This window comes from Lacerta agilis, chromosome 6 (assembly GCF_009819535.1).
Source record: "Lacerta agilis isolate rLacAgi1 chromosome 6, rLacAgi1.pri, whole genome shotgun sequence".
Classification (NCBI taxonomy): domain Eukaryota; kingdom Metazoa; phylum Chordata; class Lepidosauria; order Squamata; family Lacertidae; genus Lacerta; species Lacerta agilis.
Window position 1 is genome coordinate 60,584,282 of NC_046317.1, and position 15,537 is coordinate 60,599,818.

Here is a 15,537-nt window from a genome sequence, read left to right on the forward strand (position 1 = left end):
TCTATCTCCTTTCTCCAGGAACCTGGGCAGCCCCTGAGTTGTTGGTTCTTCGGTGGTGGTGGTGGGGAAGCCGTGTGCCTTGGGTCAGGCATGGAAGGCAGAGAAGGAGGGCCGAGAGCAGTGGAAGCCCCAATCCCACTTCTACTTGTGTGCAAGCAGGAGGGGGTGGGGATCCCTCAGCTGGGAAGGGAGGCTTCCCATTGCCTAACTGTGAGATCCCCTCCTGCTTGCACCCAAGCTCTGATAGGCAGCATGAAGCCTCCCTTCACAGCTGAGAGATCTCCACCCCGCTCCTGCTTGCACCCAAGTAGGAGTTGGGAGGCTGCTCCAATAGGCAGCATGAAGCCTCCCTTCACATCTTAGTTGCTGGGGTCAGGGAAGGCTGCATCTTAAAGCCCCTGCACCACCATCATATGGGGACTTCCGAGCAGCTCTTGAAGCCAGCCACAGCCAACTGCTCCGGGCTGCTGAGACTGCCACTGCTGCGTTTGCCAGGGACATTAGATGAAATCTGGGGACATTCCAAGGGTGGAATTTGTCCGATGACTTATTCGCAAATCTGGGGACTGTCCCCGGGAAACGGGGATATCTGGTAACCCCAAATTATCTAGCAGTACCTTTGAGGGATTTCACTAAGCCCAGCCCTACGTGATAATGGAGGGTCAACGAACCACCAAAGGATGTGCTCTGCCACTCAGCTATTACCTCAAGATATGTGAAATATTAAACACCCTGGCTGTTAAGATCATCTTCAAAGTGTCTCTCCACCTTCTGAGGTGCAGCAAGCAATGCATGGAAGGGCTTCTTCAGTAATGGCACCTAAGATCCAAGTCATTCAAACAAATACAGTGGTACCTTGGTTCTCAAACTTAATCCTTTCCAGAAGTCTGTTCCAAAACCAAAGCCTTCCAAAACCAAGGTGCGCTTTCCCATAGAAAGTAATGCAAAATGGATGAATCTGTTCCAGACTTTTAAAAACAACCCCTAAAACAGCAATTTAACATGAATTTCACTATCTAACGAGACCATTGATCCATAAAATGAAAGCAATAAACAACATACTGCAGTCACACAATCAATCAATCAATCAATCAATCAGTTGATGAACTGGGTTCCACACAGTCACAAAAACGAAACAAAAAAGCCGCAAAAACACAAAATAAGTAGCAAAAACAGGGAGACTTCAGCGTAACACTCAAATCAGAAGCTTAACACTCAAAACGGAGCACGTTCGGCTTCTGAAAAAAGTTCGCAAACCAGAACACTTCCGGGTTTGCAATGTTCGGGTTCCAAGTTGTTTGAGTACCAAGGCATTTGAGAACCAAGGTACCATTATATTGCCATCCTTGTATTTCAGATGGAGTCTGCGAGAAAGTGGTACTGTATACCTAAGCTCACCTACTGGAGTTCATGATACTGGAGACAACTAGGAGAGCTGTTTTGTATAAGGGTTGGAGTGTCACACTGAGACCTGCTGTGTAAATTCTCTGGGAGACATTGGGCAGTCTCTCTCTCTCTCTCTCTCTCCTGTCTCACAGGGGGTGTTGCAGGGTTAAAGATTAAAGCTGAGGAGGGCCATGCAAAGTGCCCTGAGCTCAATACAATCTGAACCAAGGATAACCTGGTTTACAGCTCAGCCTCTTAACCTCTCCATCACACACCAGTTCATGTTTCAAAACAATTAAAAGCTGCAACATTATCACAATAACTCTGCACTATCACAGTTAGCTGCCTGAGCAGCACGGTGTTCTTAACTTGTGTGCCAGACATTCAGAGGTGTGACCCAAACTGCGGAAAGGGAAATAAAAGTAAGATATAGCAAAACAAGTCAGAGGAACTGGCATTCTAAGGTCAAGATGGTCCCTGCTATTGGGACTCTTTGTTCCTTTAAATATTATTATTGACGGGAAGCAGCCCATGTTTGTATTTCATCTGTCAGTGCAGGCCCCGTTTTCCCTGCTGTCACCTTATCTTAAACACAGGGCAAAGGGAATTTGGGAATGTGAAGCATTCTCTTGCAACACCGGAAAGGAGGATTTGGAAAGAGCAGTCAATGCTTTCAGTCTGCCTGTTACTTGGAACTACCAGTATATATTCGGGGAGGTCAGTCAGGGAAAAAAAGATTTTGCGTATTTTACAAAAGGTCAGCAATTGCAAAACGAAACGAAAAAGCTGGCTGAATGCAACCTAGTTATAAGAGACATGCATTGCAATCTATCTGCATGCAAAACAAAATCAAAAATTCTTTCCAGTAGCACCTTAGAGACCAACTGAGTTTGTTCCTGGTATGAGCTTTCGTGTGCATGCATACTTCTTCAGATACACATGCAACACACCCTGTGCTTTGAGAAGGGTGTAGACTACACTCTTCGCCAACCTAGTGCTCTCTAGATATACTGCACAGCAACTCCCATCAGCCCCTGCCGAAGTGGTAGAAGCCAGCAGCAAGTTATTTTAAGGAGAGACCTTCATTTGAAGGACCAAGAAGCCACCACTGGAAAGACAAGAATTCCACCCAACACACAGGAGAGTCACAACCACAGTAGCAAAGTGTGTAAGTTTATCTGATCTCTTATCAAAGTCTCCCACCACTTACTTGCCAGCTGCTAAAGCCAAGAATTCCTGGCTGTGCAAACCACACCTATTCATATGTCATACATTATGCAGCTCTCAATTCAAAATTACCACTGGCCAAATTCTGGTTTTGCTCACTCACCAGAGTTTCAAATGATGCTGCAAAAAATATTTAGACATTAAGGTGCACCTTGGAAAACTTAGCACCTTGGAAAATAGCAGCTTGCGGCAGAGGGAGAGGAAAATTTTAACCCTTCTCAGCCTGTTGTGGTCCTAACAAACATCAGCCCAAGTTTATTTACATTGGAAGTGAAGCCTCCCCTGCTGCTCAAACACACTCACAACTGTTTACATGTTTAAAAATATTCACATTAATCGCATTCAAACAATTACCATTGCATCTAGTTTGACCCTAAGAATGTACCTAAATGCATGATTTCATAATAACTGCTCTGAAATGTGCCACAAAGTAGTTTTTACTGAGGGGTGTGTGTGTGCGCGTGTATCACATTCTATATTCCAGCCATATTTCCCCAATTATAAATCATGAGCTTCTCAACATGGCCTTGTAAAGGTTTCCACTCAATAATTAAACACTTAATGCAAGATTACTCATCCCACTGAAGCATTAATGCATGACAGTGATGCAAGTAGCTACTTGTTAAGTTCATCAGTTCAGTAAGAGAAACCAACCAAGGTTCACAAAGAGTAGGAGACGCCCTTAAGCAATACTTTTTTTTTTTTTTACAAGCAGTGGTGGAGAATGTGATTAAGCGCTTGCCTGCAGTTTATTTCATTGCTAACACGGTAGCAGAAGAAATCTTTACAAGATTAAACATTTAGCATGATGAAGAACTCTGTACAATATACTCACATACAGTGGTACCTCTAGTTGCAGACACGATCTGTTCCGGGGTGCCGTTTGCACCCTGAAAAGTCCGCAACTAGAGCGGCGCTTCTGTGTAAGCGCGGAGCACAATAGAGCGCTTCTGTGTGTGCGGAGAAACCCGGAAGTATACACTTACGGGTTTGCCGTGTTCGCAACCCGAAAAGCCCCAAAGTGAAACAAACGCAACAAGAGGTATGACTGTACTGCTATGGGAATGCTGGTTTATCCTAAAAAGGGTAATGATCTACTACCAATACATTTTGCACTGATAGTCCAGCAGTGGGGAACCTCCAGCCCATAGACATAATCTGGCCTGCCACCTTTTCTTTTCAGCCCACCAGCATTGTCACAGAAGACCACACCTATTAAACAGGCCGAGATGACAACAGTTTTGATCCCCTTATTAATATAACATTTATCTCAAATCCGTGCAATCTGTGTACACATCAGCAATGACCCACATTAGTTAGAAACTAGGATGACAACCTAATGACTTACCTGGTAGCCACAGGTGACTAGGAATTTCATGCAGCCAAGTGTGCAGGCTTGTAGAGGAAAGATGGACTGCTCCATTCCTCCTCTACCAGCCTACTAGGTTTCCATGTTAGCTTCTTCCTCCTCTACCAGCATGGAAACCCAGTGGTCAAGCAGATAAGGAACAAACCTGCCTACTCCCTACCAACCCCATCTCCTCCCCATTTACACCTCACCAACCCCCTCCCTTTAAACCTGTCCAAACTCACCCTCACATCTCACTCAAACTGTGGGGCCTGCTCACCTTACAATTCACCCAAACCCTGGCACGGGCGAGTCACAGAGGATCAGGCAGCAGAGGCTGGGCTAGCTCTCCAGTAACCATTCTGCTCTGCTGCCACTTCTCTCTACCTCCAGCATTGTCAGTTTGAGGGGCAAGAGAGAAGGAAAGTTGCTAGAGAGCTGCTCTGGCTTGTTCTGGCAACTCAGCTGGGCTGTCTACCTGCTCATTCAGGCCATTGCCACGTTGCAGTTCACATAGACTGCAGCATGGCAACATCCTTACACTTCTATTTATATAGAAAGATTTACAAGGCTGCATAAGGGAGCACATCATTTGGAACTAGGCAAACAGCTTTTGAAAAGGGACGGAATTGAGACCAGCAGAGCTGCCCAATCAGCCACAGAATCCAAAACCAGGATGATGGGTGGTGTAAAAGCTGCCTGGTAAATCTACCAGGAAAATTATGAAAAGAATCTTTCTCCTTTGTCTCGGTCACTGCATAGGGTTCTAAACAGGCTTAGAAATTTTGCATTGAGAAAAGGACTTTAAACAAGCAATTTCAGAAGCAACACAGAAAATGCATGAATGAAAAGACACCTCTGCTCAGGGAGCTGAAAGAAGCAAATAAGAAAGCACCAAACAAGGGATCTCTTCAGAGCAGCACAAAACACATAGGAACATGCTCAAGAGGTCAACTTTGCTGATTCAGTAAATGGATTGTAGAGCTGGAGCCAACAGTGACACACAGCAGACCAAGCCAAACCAAGGAGACCCAAGACAACAACAAAAACCTGCAGGTAATGGCAGCTGCATGCACTGAGCCCTCCAAGTTAGAACAAGGAAGGAAAAGAAGAAAAGAACTGGGTATCGAACTGCAATCTAGGATTTCAGATACAGTCAGCAGGAAGCTTGACAAACTGGCTCAGACAAGAAAAGCAACAGACACAGAAGACTATGCTTCACATCTTGCACAGCTTTTATATCGATCTCTGCTTCCTGACATCTGATCCAGATGAGATTTTTGGCAAAGCAAGCAACTGTACATTTGTAAATGGGCAGAAAAGGCTGCCCAATACACAAAAAGATATACGTCTGTGGCCCATTTTGCATGGGTATTAGTTCCAACCAAAATCAAAGGGGACCGTCCATGCACATATTGCTCAGTCTGATTTTGTGGGAGAAAAGTCCCATTGAACACAATGGAGTTTATTTCCGACCAGCCAAGTACAGGACTGCAACACATCAATTCCCACACAGAATATCCTATCATTCTCCTTTTAGCTTTTCCTTTTCCTTTTTTAAGTGTTTCCTTACTTTTGAACTACTCTGCCCAACGTCAAATGCAAGTTCAGCAGAAACTCTCTTAGTTTCTGTACAAATCAACAAAGATTTCTGTTGGGAATCTAGGGTGAGATACCCATGTAGAGAAAGTTGCCCCAAGTGCCGGTCACCACACAGAAGCAGCTTAAGGTCCAAATGCCACTCCCCCTCTCCTGCCAAGCCCGGCTGCTCATAGGAGCCAACTCCTAGGGCCCGAGGGGTCTTCACCCCCCAATAAAATATTTGAGGGGGCCGGGGGCTCCAAAGCTGATGGGAATTGCCATTCACACGATGTGTATGCACTGTGTCATGTGATTGATTATGTGGGGTGGGGCTTATCTGGGCCCTCCAAATATTTTATTCTAGTTGGCACCCCTGCAGCTGCTAAAAACTCCTCTCCCCTCCCCTACCAAACTGGAGGATGTGAGACATGAAACCAGTTCAACTAGAGAAAGAGAAACTAGGGGCATCTTGCAAGGGACAATAAGTGGGTAGAAAAGGGGGCAAACACCCACTGATTCTCCCTACCATCACCGTTACCTCAGCAATCACAGGTTCAGGAAACATACCGGTACTCTTCCTGCGGCAATAGGCAATTCCATCATGACATGACAGATGGAAGAGACATTTTGAAAGTTATCAAGTGACATTTTGGAGATCAATCCAAAGTTATCTGAGCAGACTGTTTTTGAACATGGTTGACATATCACAACCTATGGAAGTTGTATATATTGGGTTTCATTGTCCTCCGCTTTTAAGCCATTCACATTGTAAGATGGCGCAATAAAATTCATTCCCATTAATGTGCCACATCTTTTCTTCAGGTAGGCGCGAAACCTGGCTTTATTTCACCCAGGTCAAATACCCAGTTTGGCACACTTCCTCCCCCCACCACACACTTGTGTACACACACGCACACACACACAGGCTGGGAGCCTCAATACTCCTGGAGACTTCACCCGAGGCAAAAAAAACCTGGCTACCCCCCCCCCAGCTACAGCTCTGCTTCAGGTATCAGGTGTATTCCTGTACTAGCTAGGAAACACACTGAGAAGCCTGGAGCAGATCAACCATCATTGGGTCAAGCGAACCAGATAGGTGTATCCTTTAAAAATCTGTGCTGCCAAATTCCATTTAGCAGAATCAAACACAAAACTCCTTGCCTCCTGTTGCAAAATACCAAACAGCACATGTGATGTTGAAGCCCAAGCAACAAAGTAGAGAAGTTTATGCTTCGTTCATCTTCATGTTATAAAGTTTATTTTAGCACACATCAAGAGAAACAAAGACACTTCCTGAACATGAAAATTTCCTTTCTACCATTTATAGCACCGGGGGCATAAAGGATGAACTGGGAAATATATTCGGACATGAGCTTTCAAACAAGTACAAAACTGACTACCCTGTTCTTTATCAAAGCCCATAATGTTTGAGATGCAGTCTAGTAAAAGGTGATGCACTTACTGGGACTAAAAACCCTTCCTGTTACGGCAATTCTTGCAACTACTCAGTATGTCATTCCTGGCAAGGAAAAAGCAGCAAACAGAGGAAGCAAGTGCCCTCTACCCCATAAAAACCTGTGTCCTGAAATAATCTGAATGCATTTCACAAATGTCTGGAAACTGAGGAACACTCTTTGCTCAATTAAAACCAAGAAGCACACTTCACTCTTACATCCCCAAAGATTTACAGGTACTTTTATAAAATACAACAATACTTCAGACTCCATGACAGAGCAAGGTCTAGCCACTCAGCATCACTTCCTTGCCTCAGAGGATTTTGGTAGGAGCTACTGTCTGCTATCTCCTACCAACCTAGCAGTTCAAAAGCACGTCAAAGTGCAAGTAGATAAATACTGGTAGGTACCGCTCTGGCAGGAAGGTAAACGGCGTATCCGTGTGCTGCTCTGGTTTTGCCAGAAGCGTCTTAGTCATGCTGGTCACATGACCCGGAAGCTGTACGCTGGCTCCCTCGGCCAGTAATGCGAGATGAGCGCCGCAACCCCAGAGTCGTCCGCGACTGGATCTAATGGTCAGGGGTCCCTTTACCTTTTACTGCGTGCTATAACAGCAGGTAAAGCAAGGAGGAAGGCAGAAAATGCTGTCATGTGATTTCTGCATTAGATCAGAATGTGATATTATTGTAAGAATCTTCTGTAAGATGCTTTGAGAGCCTCTCGTGTGTTATAAACATCCTAAATAAAAATATATAGGATCTGCCTATGCTCTAAAGAGCCCAATATCCTATGTTCCTGTATGTGTAACTAGTCACAGGGGCGAAACTAGGCTTTATTTCAACCAGGACAAAGACCCAGTATGGCATCCCCCATACACATTTGCATACGCACATACAGCCTGGGAGCCTCAGTGGCACCCCTCTGGAGGCTCCACCTGGGGGAAAACACCTGGCTAGTCCCCCCCCCCCAGCTACAGCTCCAACCTGTCACCTTTTTCACAATAAACTGAGGCAAAGGGCAATTTAAAGTGTAATAAAGGCAGGTAGGAGAGGATGCTGAACCCTTCATCACCACGTCCTTTTTGAAAAACAATTTCACCCCAAAAATGAAGTAAGGAGACAGTGCCCTGTTCCTCTCTTCCTTGGGCTAGACTTTAACACATCCACCCCCATGAAGGAAAATCCATACAACCCACATTCTGATGGACAGCTTGCTCCTGACATGAAGGTGCAAGAGACAGGTTGCTGTGCTGCAGCAGCAAGAGTGATAGGATTAACCATCACATGGAATGCAGCAGAATTACTCACCCAACTAGCAAAAACCAAACAGAAGCAGAAAAGACCAGAGATCAGCAATCCATGCATAGATGCATCTGGCATCTCCTCTCTCCTGAGCTGGTTTCTCCAGGCTCTCAATTTATTTATCCATTTGCTCCTGGTGCACAGACAGTTCTTACCAGTACACAAGTGTGCCATGGCACACAATTCAGAACTACAGTAGTGATATAAGGGAAATGGGATTTAAGGGCCGAGCTAGTCATTTGGCAAGACAGCTGGCCCTGGGAATCTGAGTCTTTGTCTCTCACCTAAGAACTGGCAGAAAGAGAGAATGAGATTTGGAGAGAAGGCAGCTATTTACCGGTAACCTCCAACAACTGTGCAACAGTCTGCCTTGGGAAGTGGGGGGATTCACTGGTGGTGAGACTGGCGAGCCACCTGTCAGGGATTTGCAATGCCCTGCATTACAGATCCTGTGTCAAACAGGGGGTTGGGCTAGATGACCACCAGCACACTCTTTCCAACTTTAAGATTCAAACCTTTTCCTGCATCCCACTTCATCTTACTCCCTGGGAGATGCATCAACTGAAGAATTGTTCAGGTGCAGAAAATGTTAAGGAGCCCTTCCGTGCTTCCAGATCAGCCTTTATCCACTCTAAGGGCTCATCCACACTTCTGCTTGTCCTGTGCCTAGAAAGAATGGGGCAAAGACATTTCTGTTTGCCCTACTGTTTTTCCCAGGAAAGCCCACCCTTTAACATTGAATCAGATCAAGCATCAATCCATGGAAAATCCGACTGGATTCAATGAAAAAGATTGGGTTTTCCCAGGAGAAACTTGCAGGACAAGCTGGAGCCCCAAATTGCACTCTTTTCTCTAGCTGTGGCCCCCAGGTACATCTTTTGCCGTGGCTAACAGAACAGCAGCAGTGGGAGAGGAGATGAAAAGCTATAGGTTGGAGGGAAAGAGCAAGCACCTACCCTTTTCAGGGATTCAGTAGAGAGACAGGATCCCAGCCATAGATCTCTACCAAGTGTTTAAGTTGGCCCTACTATGGTTTGGATGGGTCTTGATCAACACATTACCATGCAGAGCTGAGTTTATGAATTTTATTTGCTGGTTGGTTGGTTGGCTGGTTGGTTTGTGTTAAGAATTCAGGATTCTCATTTGCGCATCCACAAAAGATTATTATTACTCCTTATGGAAAGAAGGTTTTAAACATGTATCAGCAGAGGAAGTTGTGGGATGGATCACAGTATTCACGAAACTTTGCATGTTTTGCCCAAGGTATAAGCCTGAAAGAGCATGTGTTAGTAAGTCACATGTGCCTCACAGTTCTGACTTCAGATTTACAGTGCAGGAACCTTGTTGGCAAATGTCACAGCAAAGCTGGGGACAAAGCTGATTTTTCAGAGCAGCCAAACCAGTCAGATTGCTTTGAGTAAGCATTTGTTTTGTTGTATCCTATACTTTATTTTTTAGAAGTATTTTTTTTTTTGTAGCAGGCCAAGCTACAATAAGTTAAACAAACACACACTCAGATGAACGCTCTCTTTTTTCCTCCCAGATTTACACTCCAGTCAGATTATGGAATAATTTCTCTTTCAATGAAGACAATGCCCACATTCATTCATTTTGGCAAGGCGACGATGCTACTGAGTATTTCACTTGTCGCCTAAGCTTCACATAAATAGATCTGAATGTCAGATCCCCCCCAAAAATGAATTCCTCCCTCCCCAGGTTTGCAATGGTTTTTATCTTTCTAGATCCAGTCATCTGTTGAGATGTGATGAAATCTTTGGAAAGAAGGGTTGCCTCTGTTACAATATCTGTGTGACTAAATGCAGTCTAAGCTCTGTTAACCAATTCAAGCTTGACACTGTCCACTGGACAGCAATGCTAGACACCTCCCTATGAACATGCTGAAAGGATTGCTGTACACAGGATGCAAGAGGACACATTGCTGTGGGTGGGTGGGAAGAAAAATTGAGAGATTTAATTTGGCCTCTGAAATAGTGATTCCTCCAGTCCCTGCAAGATACAGATAAGCAAACTGCTATTTTGGGAAACATTGGTCATATCCACATCATACATTTAAAGCACACTCTTATTTAGCAACCATGGTCTCCTTGCAATAACCGTAGGAACAGTAGTCACAGACCTACAATTTCCAGCAACCTTAACAAAACAAAGTTACCTGGATTATCCAACTGTTAAAGTGGTATAACAGCATTTTCAATGCATCATGGGGATCTGACCACTAGGCTTAAATACACACATAGACAAACACACAACACCAAGGAACATGCAAAAAAACCCTCAATTTTATTGCTACCTACCTACCCACATCTGATTCTGCTAAGGGGATGTATGATCTGCATTTCAAATGAACACACTCAAGTCCTAGAAGTGAACTTGGCAATTTATTTAAAATATCTCTCTCCCACTTAAAGCAAATGCATAATTCTGAGTTTCAAGTAGAGTACTTTACTGTTATTGGCCTGACAGTCATTCAATATTTGCCCAATACCATGTTTATTTAAATTTCTCTACAACAAGAAGCTACACTATTTACTTTGCAACAGTCAAATTGAAAACCTTTTGGGAAAGGAACACTCTTAATTCTGCACTTCCCCAAGTTTCAATGCAGATTCATTAGGTAAGTATAGAAAGTTGTGTTCAAGGATGCTTCCACAATAGGTAGAATAGTCAATACACTTTTTATGGAGGATCTACCAGAGAGATAGTTCCCAAAGAACACTAAGCCAAATCATGGCAAAGCACAAATCTAGGGTTCCTGGAGAGAAGAACCCGGGAGAAGAACCCAGAGAAGAACTCCTTCCGTATTCCCTCTGTTGCTGAGAGTTGTGATTCAGATTAGAATGCCATCCAAACCTGGGCTCGTGGTTTGTCTCCTCCAGACAAACAGAGCTGTATACCCAAGAATAAACCTTGGTTACAGCTCATGGTTTGTCTATATTATGGGTAGGCAAGCTAAGGCCCGTGGGCCGGATCAGGTCCAATTGCCCTCTGGATCCAGTCCCTGCCGCTCGCAAGATACAGGTAAGCAACCAGCGGGGCTCGTGGTGCTCTTGCATCATTTCATCCCAAGAAATATAGCCCGGCCCCCCACAAGGTCTGAGGGACAGTGGACCGGGCCCCTGCTGAAAAAGTTTGCTGACCCCTGGTCTATATCTTCCCAGGGAACCATAGGACTGGGCCCTAAATCAACTTTTTCTTTTGCATTAAAATGCCTTTTTGTCTTTAAAAAAGTTAAAAGGTTCAAGCAGAAGCACTTAAAACAAATAAGCCCTTCAGTCGGTGCTATTTCAGCACCAGGCTATTTTTTTTTCTTTCGCAAATATTTTAGAGTACCTTTAAAATAATTCAAAGAAAGCACACAGTGATGCCTAAATAAAAGGTGCTTTAGCACAAATTAAAATTGATTCATTTTTTTTAAAAGCATGCTCACAGTTGTTGCTTCCCTACTCAAACTGTTATGTCACACGCACTAGTACAATGGAACATAGTGGGATGCGCACACACAAAGCGCTATCCTCTGTATCCCCTGAAGTTAACAACAATTACACATAGAGCAATGATTGGGAAGCACAAAGTTCTGCCAGTTTGGAAGCAGCTTCGATAAAGAGCTTTCTAATCTCTCTTTCGCAGCACAATCCCCCAGAAGTGAATAGGAGTTGAACAAGAATTTATTTATGCAGTTCAAAGTAGTTTCAATAGTGCTTGCCCAGCAAAACCTCCCTGGTGGTTTGCATGTCCAAAGTCTGCTGGCAAGAATGGCCCCTAGTTTAAGAAACTATATTGGAACCCCCTTTTTGAAGCTACATACAAGATGCTTCTTCACACAGTGAAAATAAGACCCATCTAATAATATTCAAACAGAGAAAATTATAGACTTAAACAAGCTGCCTATTTAATGGTGTCTCATACATATATATTCCTTACTCCAGAAATCAAAGCTGCCTTTTATCCATTAACTAACAGATATGCTGGAATCCCACAACAGATACAAAAGCATCTGCCAGTCACAAATATCCCTGTGAAGCAACGTGACAATGCTACTGCCATTTTCAGTGGGTGTTTTCTAAAAGGCTGGGGCAGGATTTAGGGAGCCTGGTTTACAATGAAAGGACTTGGCTGCCAAATTCCAAGAAGAGGGAGGGGGAGGGGAGGGGGAGAGAGAGAGAGAGAGAGAGAGAGAGAGAGAGAGAGAGAGAGAGAGAGAGAGAGAAGCACTGTTCAGTCATGGTTCTGGAATGCTTTCTTGCTCCTAAGCTATTAGCACACAGCCTCCTTCCCACCCCAATATAAATGTCTGAAAGTGAGCTAAGCAAGCATTTAAAGGACACAGGGAATCACTGTCCACATCACATGGCAAGCCAGTTTCACAGGAATCCTCAAACAAGGAAATGCAACAGCCACACAGAAAGGTATGCAGCAAACAGGGAATGAGGAGCAGGGGTGAAAAAGAAATAATCACAGTGCCTGTTTGGTTCAAACCAAATTCTCCATATATGAATATGGTGTTCACATTAAGCACCCTTTAAAAAAAACACCATCCATTGGTGAGTATATATGAACACGAAAGCAGGGAGCAGTTAGAAAATGTGCTACTTTTCTTCCCTGACACACTGTTCCCACTTTTTGTTCCTTATCAGAGCTCCCACCCATCCTCAGTTACTCACTAGCAGTTGTGCTTTTCCAACTTCCTCCCAACAGATTCAACCCATCCCAATTCCTGTCCAAATCAGTGGAGAGAAATTCTTCACCTACTGAACACAAGGAAAGACGAACAGGATTCTCATTTTAAAACAACATTCTAGGAACATGACAAAATAATGGAATTAAAATAGCAACCAATCAAATGGAATTGTTAATCAGAGTCAAGGTTCAGCGCCTAAATCTGTGAACAAAAAAAAGTGCCTTACAGCATGCAAAGATTAATGTGACTCATTGACAAGGAAAAGGTATTTACTCTTCATAATTCCTGGATCCACTTTCAAGGCCAGAGCAGAGAACAGCTCCCAGCTAGGCTCAAAGCACAACACCTTGCCTTTAGAGATCAAAAAATAACTCTTCACAATTTTTGCCTTATGCTTAGCAAGTGAGGTGAGGCGAGGTACTACAAGTAGAGCCTTTTCTGGGGTAGCCCCTATATGGCTCAATGGTCTATAGCAAGAGACACGTGTTGCTTTCCATTGCTTTTGAAAGTAGGCTTTTGAATGAAGAAGCCTTTTTAGTCCTCCAGGCATTTAGGGATGGGGGGACACACACAAGGTGTTAAGTCCATCTCACCACTGTTTTTAAGATTCTGTGGGAATCAGAAATGTGTTTCATCTGTTAAAACAAAATAAAAAAATAAAAAAAATCATTCCAGTAGCATCTTAGAGACTGTATCTGAAATTCCTTCCAGTAGCACCTTAGAGACTTAGAGAGGTATCTGAAGAAGTGTGCATGCACACGAAAGCTCATACCAAGAACAAACTTAGTTGGTCTCCAAGGTGCTACTGGAAGGAATTTTTTAATTTTGTTTTGACTATGGCAGACCAACATGGCTACCTACCTGTAACTCATCTGTTAAAGTTACTTTCAAATAAATTATCTCCCCATGGCACAAGCCTAGGTCACTTAACACCTTCCAACCCATGTAGGAAAAAAATCTCAGCAGCTGCCCCCAGTTCTCCCCATTGCGCACTGGATCCTGTACACTGAAACTGCATGTGCCCTCCACCCCCATGCAAAGGACACAGTATCACACCCACATGCATTCAGATTGTGCATTAACCTGAAATAACTAGGCAACCCTCACTTGCTCTACTCCACCTCTGCCAACCACCCTGATAGCAAATACCACAGCAGAGTTTTAAAGGATGACTAAGGCTACAAGGTCTTTAAGGACGGATAAGTTTGATCTTTTTGCAGTCCGTGGGACTCTCAAGAGTCTCCTCCAGCACCATAATTAAAAAGCATCAATTCTTCGGCAATCAGTCTTCTTTATGGAAGTGAGAGGTGGACCGTAAAGAAGATCGCGGAAGAATTGATGCTTTTGAATTATGGTGCTGGAGGAGACTCTTTGAGAGTCCCATGGACTGCAAAAAGACCAAACTTATCCATCCTTAAAGAAATCAGCCCTGAGTGCTCACTAGAAGGACAGATCCTGAAGTTGAGGCTCCAGTACTTTGGCCACCTCATGAGAAGAGAAGACTCCCTAGAAAAGACCCTGATGTTGGGAAAGATGGAGGGCACAAGGAGAAGGGGACGACAGAGGATGGATGGTTGGACAGTGTTCTCAAAGCGACTAGCATGAGTTTGGCCAAACTGCGGAGGCAGTGAAAGATAGGTGTGCCTGACGTGCTCTGGTCCATGGAGTCAGGAAGAGTCGGACACGACTGAACGACTGAACAACAACAAAAGGCTATAAGGCTAGCCACGTTTACTAAGGAGTAAGTCTCATCGAACTCCGTGGGACTTGCTGACGACGACGCTCTCCCCCGCACCCCGCATTCACGTGAAACTAAACCCCATTCAACAGCGGGGTCTACTTTTGAGTAAGCATGCCTAACGAGTGGGCTGGGTTCCTTCCAAGGGCTGACTTGAACCTGCCCCACGTATATATCTACAGATAGAGATACATGTCGCAGGCACTTCCAAAACCTGCTACCCCACCCCGCCTGGTCACGATAGTCGCCGCTTGCGCGCGCCCCTCTCGCTTCCTCCAGCCCCGCCAACTCCTTTATTTCGCCCTTTATTTCATGCATTTCCCCCTCAGCTCCTCTCCTATCCAAGCCAGGCTACTTTATGGTCACGCCCCAAGTACACACTCACTAACCTACGGGAAAGGCGCTACGGGCCGGGCCGCCAAACCGATGCCGAGCTTCCCTCCTCGCCTTCCCAGCTACCTTAAAGCAGAGTCGGGCTTCGGCCGCCGCGCTCCCTCGCCTCTATGTCCGTCCTGACTAAGCGCGAGCCTTCGGGGAGCGGAGAGGCGGGACCGGGCTCGCTTCGAGGGGCTGACACAGCCGCTGAGGCCGCCTCCCGGCCCGCCTCGGGGAGGGGCCGCCAGGAGAGGGTCGCGCCGGGTGCCGCCGCCGCCGCCGGAGCCGCGTCTGGAACTGGCCGGGCGCGGAGAGGGGTCGCTGTTGCAAGAGCATCGGGGCGCGCGTAAGCTCGGCTCCTCTGAGCATACGTAGAGCGCGCTTCCCCACCCCATGATCTATAGAGTAATAGCGGACTCGAGAGGGGA

The 15,537-nt window shown here is 45.1% G+C and overlaps 1 protein-coding gene across 2 annotated transcripts in view; it reads right to left on the reverse strand.

Annotated features, from left to right (window-relative positions):
- The window catches only part of RHOC (ras homolog family member C), a 31,082-nt gene extending 15,790 nt beyond the window's left edge, over positions 1-15,292 (reverse strand). The window contains exon 1 of one of the 2 annotated variants that reach the window (XM_033152962.1): positions 15,194-15,292. The gene's annotated coding sequence lies outside the window, so the exon portion shown is untranslated. The other variant, XM_033152961.1, reaches the window with a different exon arrangement.
- Positions 15,293-15,537: the final 245 nt, after the last annotated feature.